General features: G+C 36.5%; 1 pseudogene; it reads left to right on the top strand.

The window, feature by feature from the left end:
* The first annotated feature begins 4,808 nt into the window (after positions 1-4,808).
* On the top strand, positions 4,809-5,149 carry LOC114090694 (cysteine-rich PDZ-binding protein pseudogene; annotated as a pseudogene).
* The last annotated feature ends 3,889 nt before the right edge of the window (positions 5,150-9,038 follow it).

The raw sequence follows: 9,038 nt of genomic DNA, 5'->3' as shown, positions 1-9,038 counted from the left end.
AGGTACTTATGAGGGTATGTCTCTGTGTCTTCTATTCTGTTCCTTTGGTCTTCATGTCTATTTTGGTGCCAATACTATGCTCTTTTTGTTACTATAGCTCTGTAGTATAATTTAAGGTCTGGTAATGTGACGTTGTCTCCTGTATTATTTTTTGTCCAGAAGGATTGTGTTGGATATTCTGGGCCTATTATTTTTCTTGTTCTTTTTTTTATATTTATTTTTTAGTTTTTGGTGGACACAACATCTTTATTTTATTTTATGTGGTGTTGAGGATCGAACCTAGCGCCCCGCACATGCCAGATGAGCGCGCTATCGCTTGAGCCACATCCCCAGCCCCTGGGCCTATTATTTTTCAAAATGAATATCATGACTTCTTTTTCTATTTCTATGAAGAATATCATTGCAATTTTAATGGGAATGGCATTAAATCTGTATAGCTCTTTTGGTAGTATGGCCATTTTGACAATATTAGTTCTACCTATCCAAGAACTTGGAAGATCTTTCCATTTTCTAATGTCATCCTCAATTTCTTTCTTTAGTGTCAGATACATCATTTTAAAAACCATTTTCAGTGATTGTTCTAAGTATTACATCACCATTTATGGGTATTAGTATTTTATCAGTTTTAGTGTAGAAGTTTTACCTCCCTTTACATCCTTTATCTTCCTTCATTTTAGAATCTTAAATATTTTGTGTACATTGAGAGCACACTAATCCTATGTTATAATTTTGCCTTAACTGGAAACATAATTTAGAAAACTCAGGAAGAGAAGAAAAGTCTGTCGTCTTTATCCATATTATCCTGTTTCTGTTGCTCTTTCTTTCTTTCTTTCTTTCTGGTGTTTCAAGATTTCTTCTTTTATCATTTCTGTTTAGATAACTTTTTTAACTTTTACTTCATCTTCCTGTTCCTCTTTCTTCTTCTTCCTCCTCCTCCTCCTCCTCTTCCTACTCCTCCTTCATCTTGATAGTCTGGTTGTAACAAATTCTTTTAATTTTTCTTTCTTTGTGAGAATTTTCTTACGTTGTTCATTACAGAAGAAGAATTTTCCTGGATATAGAATTCTGAGTTGACAGCTCTTTTCTTTTCTAAAAATGTTTTTATTAGTGTGTTGTACTTATACATAATAGTGGAGTTCATCTTGACATAATCAAACATGCATGGAATATAATTTGCTCCATTTCAGATCCCAGTACTTCCTCTTTCCCTCCCCCCTTCCCTTCTGTTTCCGTTCTACTTCTATTTATTTATTGTTTTTAAAAATTGATGCTTTATTAGATATATGTAAAGGTGGAATTCACTGAGTCATTTATTCATTTAAATACATAGCACAATTTGGTGTTTAAACATTTGAAGTGTTATGCCACTTTGTATTGGCTCTCATGATTTTTGACGAGAAATATGAAATTTGAATAATTTTTCCCTTATAGGGAAGTTGCTGTTATGATAAGTTGCTTTCAAGATGTTTTTCTTTTTCTTTTCTTTTTTTTTTTTTTTTATTTTCAGAAACTTAACTTGGCATGGATTCTTTGCATTTACCCTGTGTGGAGTTTGCTCAGGCCCTTGAATCTATAGGTCTATGTCTTCTGCTAAAATTGGGAAGTTTTCAGTTATTATTTTTACAGATTCATTCTCTTTCTTCTCTCTTTCTGGGACTCTGACAACATAAATGCTGGATCTTTTGTGATAGTTCCACAGGTCCTTGGGGCTCTTTTTTTTTTTTTTTTTCAATCTATATTTATCTCTGTTCAAATTGGGTAATTTTTACTCTTCTGTGTTCTACTTTAATGATTCTTTCCTTTTGTTTTGATCATTTTGCTTATAATCTTATAAATTGATTTTTATTACTTTAAAAACAAACTTTTAATTTAAAAATAGGTCTAGGTTTACAGAAAAGTTATAATGGTAATACAGAGAGTTCCTAGTACAGACCTATACTAACATCTTACATTAGTATGTGTGTTTGTCACCATTAAATAACCAATATTGATAAATTATTATTATTTAGATTTTTAAGAAAATTCAATGCTAAGGATCAAACCCAGGGCCTCATGCAATGCTATGCAAATACTTTACCACTAAGCTACACCCCTATTCCCGATACATTGTTATCAAAGTCCATATTTTATACAGATTTCCTTACTTTTTACTTGATGTCTTTTTTTTTTTTTGTTATTGTTCCACGAGACCAAATTAACTTTGTCAAGTTTCTTTGAGTTGTGACGTTTCCTCTGATTTTCCTTGTTTTTGATGATTTTGATGGTCTTATATATTACATAATGTCCTTTAATTGATATTTTCTTATTACTAGACTGTGGTAATGGGCTTTTTTTGGAGAAAGAACACCAAGGTAAAATGTGTGTCATATGTTATATGATGTATCATATAAAGGGTACACAATGTTAATATACTATCATTGTAATGATCATTGTTGGTATTAGTCTTCATCACTTGAATGAGGTAGTATTTGCCACATGTCTCTATTATAAAGTTACTCATTTACCTCTTTTTAAATCTGTTTTTTTTTTTTTGGAAGAAAGTCATTATGTGCAACTCATACTTAAAAAAATGGCTAGTTAAATAAAATATTTGAAATTCTTCATGAAAGAGTTGTCATTCCTCCCTTTCTTTCTCTCTGTCTTAGTATGGGCTCATGGATATTTATTATATAATCCAAGAATATGTTATTTCTTATGTTGTTCAAATTGTTTCAGCTTTGGCCACTGGGAATTCTTTCAATTGGCTCCATATCCCTTTGATACACCCACACTAGTATGGGTATTCTTTTTAAAAAAACACTTACTTTGTTTTGCTACAATAGACTCCTTTCTTATCCTGCATATTTTTGCTTCAGTTCTAGAGTCAACCTTGTCATCATGGAGCCCTGATTTTGTTCATCAGAGAAGGGTATTAAAAACCAAGGTGTGGTCCAAATCTTCATCACATCCGATTAGGCCATGACTTCCTTAACAAGACTCCTAAAGCACAAGAAGTAAAATCAAGAATTAATGAATGGTTTGGACTCAAACTAAAAAGCTTCTTCTCAGCAAAAGAACATCAATGAGGTGAACAGAGAAATCTTGGGAGCAAATTTTTGCCACGTATATGTCAGATAGAACACTAATCTACAGGATATAAAAAGAACTCAAAATACTTAACATCAAAAAAACAAACAAACAACCCAATCAATAAATGGACTAAGGAGCACAGACACTTCTCAGAAGAAGATACACATTCAATCAACAAATATATCAAAAAATGTTTCAACATCTGTAGTAATTAGAGAAATGCAAATCAAAACTGCTCTAAGATTTTATCTTATGCCAGTCAGAATGACATTTATCAAGAATACAGACAATAGTAAATGTTGGCAAGGATGTGTGTGTGTGGGGAGGCACACTTATACATTGCTCGCGGGACTGCAAATTGGTGCAGCTAATCTGGAAAGCTGTATGGAGATTACTTAGAAAACTTGGAATGGAACCACCATTTGACCCAGCTGTCCTACTCCTAGTTCTATACCCAAAGGACTTAAAATCAGCATACTATAGTAACACAGCCACATCAATGTTTATAGCAACTCAATTCACAATAGCTAAACTGTGGAAGCAACCTTGATGCCCATCAATAGATGTGGTGTATATATATACAATGGAATATTACTCAGCATTAAAAGAGAATAAAATTATGACATTTGCAGGTAAATGGGTAAAGTTGGAGAATACCGTGCTAAATAAAGTAAACCAATCCTCAAAAGCCAAAGGCCAAGTGTTATCTCTGGTAAGTGGATGCTGATCCATAATGGGGGAGCATGGAAAAAATGGAGGAACTTTGATGGGGAAAAGGGAAGGGAGGAGTGGGGAAGGAGCTTGGGGGCAGGAAAGATGATGGAATGAGATGGACATCATTAAGTACATGTGTGACTGCACATGTGGTGTGATGCTACATTGTGTACAACAGAGAAATTGTGCTGCAATTGTGTATAATGAATAAAAATGCATTCTGCTCTCATGTATACTTAGTTAAAATAAATTAATTAATAACAAAAACAAGTTGTGCTCAATACTGTTGGGGTGCCGTGTCTTCTAAGAGCCTCTTAACGGACAGTGAAGGCATATCTATGTGTGTATTAATCTGTGTGTAAACACATACCATAACTTTTATGTATATCCCATATATTAAGCTGAGTTTATACTGATGACTCAATGTTTAATCCGTCACCATGTGGAAAATTCTAGCCTTGCTTGACTGAAGTTGCAAACGATAGCACATCCTGAACCCTGTCTGGTAATCTCTCATTCCAACAGTGAGAAACTTGGCTTCCCTCCGTCTGTCATCTATTTATTTAATAGTTCAATTGTTTATCCATGTGGCCATTTAAAAAAACTCTTATTTTATACCCTATGGAGAATAGCTTTGTCAACTAGAGTGCAGTGTTTATGTGCAGTTCATTTAACTTTTAGTCTCACAGACTTAATTCATTTACAAAGGAACTTAGGTCAGTTTCTTCTCTACTCCACCTTCCATTCGATGTTGTTGGATTATTTTATACATGTGAAGTACAGTTGGATTCCCCGGGATGGGGGAAGAGAGAGACCTTGGGGTATTTTTCTCCTGGTGTTTTGTTTGTCAGGCTGTGGGTTAGAGATGGTTGTGTTCCTCTACCTGTAAAGCCCTCAGCAATATGGTGATTACCCCTTTTCCTTGTCCTTCAGGGCCAGAGGTAATGCCCTTAGGTATAAAAATGTTATCATTTTTCTTAATGTTACCATTTTATTAAACTCCTTGGTAGTGTTGATGTTTTTTGAGTTGCTGCTGCTTCTGTGTCTGAGGGAACCGTAGACGGAAGGATGGTGTGCGAAAAATGTGAAAAGAAACTGTTATCACTCCAGATATATGGAAGATGATGCAAGGAATACCACAGAAAGTGGTGGAAGAAAGCTGAATGAAAATAAAGCTTTGACTTCAAAAAAAGCAAGATTTGATCCATATGGAAAGAATAAATTCTCCACTTGCAGAATTTGTAAAAGTTCTGCGCACCAACCAGGTTCCCATTACTGCCAGGGCTGTGCCTAAAAAAAGGTCATCTGTGCAATATGTGGAAAAAAGGTTTTGGATACCAAAAACTACAAGCAAACATCTGTGTAGATGTATTGATGCAGTTACTAGCTTTTTGTGATTTTTCTTTCTGCTTTGAATTTTCAAGGCATAAATAGATGTTCAACTTAAAAAATAACCTATTTCAGGACAAATGATTAAGTTTTAGCCAGGAAAGTTGATCAGTATTCATTCTTTTGCTCTCAAAAAGTTCTAAACAGCAACAATGTAACTAATATTTTCCTTTAAGTGGTTATTTTTCTTATGAGCATATTTTGAGCTAAAGTGGCAAATTAAATGAAAAGGTATTTCTGAGTTCTGTATGCACTTTTAAACTTAACATTGTTTTATCTTATCCCCTCCATCTATTTTTATTTATAGATATTGCAAAAGTGAGGAGATTATTGATACTTTGCCTTGAACTTGGCATCCAGAATGAGAATTCTTACCTCATTCCCTTACTGGTGGCATAGTTCTTAAGAGTAAGCAGTCCCTTAATGAATTGAAGTTTCAGAGGATATTTAAATGTTTGAGGTCATTATTGCTGAATGGTTTCTTAGTAATTAATTCAGACCCAAATCAAAGACAAGTTGGATTTGTGATTTTTAAAAAAAATTTTTTTTGAAGCCAAAGTGCCAATTCCTTTCATAAGTGAACAAAAATATAAGGAGTACCTGTGTGTCCATATGAATACACTGGTTTTAAGAAAAAACATATTACACATATTAATTGCTTGAATTCAAATTGATGTGAAAGCTGTGAGAATGGTGTTCATCCATGTTGATGTGTTTTGAAAATGAATCCTCCCTCCTTTGCAAAAGCTCTTTGAGGCAGATAACAAACTTTCTTTTTTTAACCTCCTTCCCACCCCTCAAAGAAAAAAATAGAACAAAGCAAAAAACAAACAAACAAACAACTCCTTAAGTACCCTTCCTGTTAGTTAGCTTTCCCTTATTGTAACAAAATACATAAGATATTCAACTTAAAAAGAGGAAAAGGTTATTTCGGATCACAGTTTTAAAAATTTCAGTTTATAGTTGCTTGGCCCTGTTGCCTTGGGCCTTGGTGGCATAGTACATCATGACAGGCAGAGGATAGCTGTTCAACTCATGGCACTTGCAAAGACAGAGACGGAAGGAGAGAGAGGGAAAAAAGAGGAAAGAGAGACATAGGGGTCAGAATTCCCATATCTCCTTCAAGAGCCTGCCCCCAGTGACCTGACTTCCTCCCTCCAGACCTCTTAAAGGTCATGCTACCTCCCAAGAGCACCACAAACTGGGAACCATGACTTTGACATGGGCCTTTGAAGGACATTGAAGATGTAAACTACAGCACATCCTGAACTCTGTCTGGTCCCTTGGCCATAGTTACAGGGTGGATGAAGTAAGTGAGATAGAGAAGATCTAGCTCTCACCACCCCCAAGAAGGGCATCGGGGCACAGTCTCCTTACAATGGGAAAGGCAAGGGGCATCAGCAGCATGGTCTTGTGTAGTAAGGTCAACACAGCATATTGAACCTGCTGAGGACGTTTGTTGTAGCAACCACATATTTGCAAACAAATATTTGAATTTGCAATCATTATCATGATGTGTTGAGTCCCGAAAAAGGGTTGTTATCCCAAATTCTCAGGAAAAGAAACTGCCAATTTGGAAACTTAATGACACCCTACGGGCCACCTACAGTGAAGCATGCGTTCAGTGTTTACAGCTGTGGTAAGCAGAATTTCTGAAATGAGCTCCAAAGATGTCCCTCTCTACTTCCTAGAACCTGTGAGTATGAGGAAAGATCCTGCCTTGCTTGCCTCATGTTCTGAGGCACAGCTGTTTCTTTCCTATAAGGAGATCGTCCTAGATTGTGTGGGCAGGTGTTCCCAGGACCCTTAGAAGCAGCAAGCTTTGTGTGGCAGCTGGAAGAAGAGATCAGAGAGATTTCAAACACAAGGGTTCTTCGGTGCACCACTGCTGGATACAGTAAGCTGAGAAATTTGTCATTTCATCGCATCTATTTGACAGATCTGGTGACCAGCAAATCTATACAAAGAGGTTTAGAGTAAATCGGGGTAGGGAAGCTATTCTTTTTACTGGAAGCTGCTTGAAGGAAACAAGGGCTGCTGTTTTGGATTAGGGATTCTCTGCTGTGAAAGGCATGATGCCATTTGTGTTACCTGTGGCCACCACGATCCCTATTGGAGCTATGTCATGGTGCCATGCCACTCGGCAGCAGTGCTGTAGTTACTCTTTGTAGGATTTGTCCTTATTTCAGGACTTCCTGTTTTTATTTAAAATGATTCCATCAGTGTTTGCCAGAGCAGCCCACAGACCATGGGCTGAAAGGTCCCAGGGCTTGACCATTGCCAAGTCTGTGAAATAGAAGATGTAGGTTAAGCCTAAAACCACATTTTCACAAACTCTCATGAGTGAAAGTTATGTACCTGAGTTATGAAAGCAAGTTGCCTAGAAATATTCCACTGAGGAAGTCTTAGGGAGTGTTCTGTGTTGGTACAATCTGTAGCACCACACCTTTGTTCACTAGCTGAACTGAGTGGGAGTCACACTCTTAGAAATGGTAGCTTTTCTTGAATTCTGAATTGGATAGACACTAGTCTCCCTGTGAGTTCTGGTGTCAGATGAGCTCTGAGCTACTTTAACCAGCTAATTAAAGTTCCTTTACCTCATGTAGGATGAGCCAGTTCATCTCCATATTGGAAGAGTCTAAACTAAACCTCAGTCAATTGTCTTATACTGGTGAAAATGTAGAGTGAGGGATTCGTGTCAGTGTACAAAGTAACTCAGAAGTGCATGGTCTATAGACAGAGGGTGGGTGGTTAGGTTAGAATCTGGAACTTAAAATTTTTAACTTCTTTGGATCAATAGCAATTTGTGCATGTGGCCTATTTTGACAATCTGTGTTTGAAATGCATTTGCTCCTTTTGAATCACTTATTCAAATTCCTGTGCATTGGTTGATGGATGGAAGGTCTTTTAAAGACAATATAATTTAAAAAATGGCCTACACACACACATGGAGACCTCGGACTGCATGGACCGTGCATTTGAGGAATTGAAAAATTACAATAAAAATAAACAGAAGTATAACTTTATTGACTATATGAATGAGGACTGAAGCAAAGTTATTTGCATACTCAGTGAAAGAACATTTGATCTATTCACTGTGAGAAGGAATCTTTGCCAAGTGGCAGCCATGCATCAAGGACAACTGCAAAACAGAAATGAGCCACAGCATGGTTTGAGCTACTCAAAGCAATTTGTAGTAATAAAGTGTTTTCTTTCCTTTAAAAAAAAGTGATGAAAGCTATGTCACCTCTGGAATACTAATTTCTCCCAATTTTCTTCACTACTAATTGAAAGAAAAGCTTTTTCTTTTGAAAATTTTCCTTTTTTTTTAAATTTTAAAACTTGAACAACTTGCAAATGTCAGTGAAAGAATAAAAAGATTTTTGCAGATACGCTGCTTTGGAAGAAAAATTGATGGAGATGCAGTCATTTCCCAGGGGCTTTTCTGGGGGCTCTGTCCATGCCAGAGGTTGGCATGGACAGAGGTTGCTCACTTGTCCAGAGTGAAAGGCAGTCTGGTTGGGTTAACAAGGCAGTATGATTACCTCCCTCAGCAGCCTTTCATAGTGGAGAAGACAGAGACTTGAGCTGCAGGGAAGTTGACAGAGACTAGAAACCAGTGTTGGACTCTTAGTAAGATTTGGAAGTATATTTGCATTTCCTTAACTTTTCTATTGACCAATTTTGTGATGTGGCTCAAAGGCTACTTGTTATTGGATACAGGGAGATGGGTTCCTGGGAATATGTGGAATTGAGGAGGAGAGTATGTCATTAGTAATAGGGAAAAGATGAACTACCCAATAATACATGCCTTTGGGAAAATTGGCTCCCCATTCAGGGAAAAGTTAGAGTCCTGCCATTGCCCA

This window comes from Marmota flaviventris, chromosome 15 (genome assembly GCF_047511675.1).
Source record: "Marmota flaviventris isolate mMarFla1 chromosome 15, mMarFla1.hap1, whole genome shotgun sequence".
Taxonomy (NCBI): Eukaryota; Metazoa; Chordata; class Mammalia; order Rodentia; family Sciuridae; genus Marmota; species Marmota flaviventris.
The sequence above is the reverse complement of the archived record's forward strand: the minus strand, read 5'-3'. Positions and strand labels throughout refer to the sequence as shown.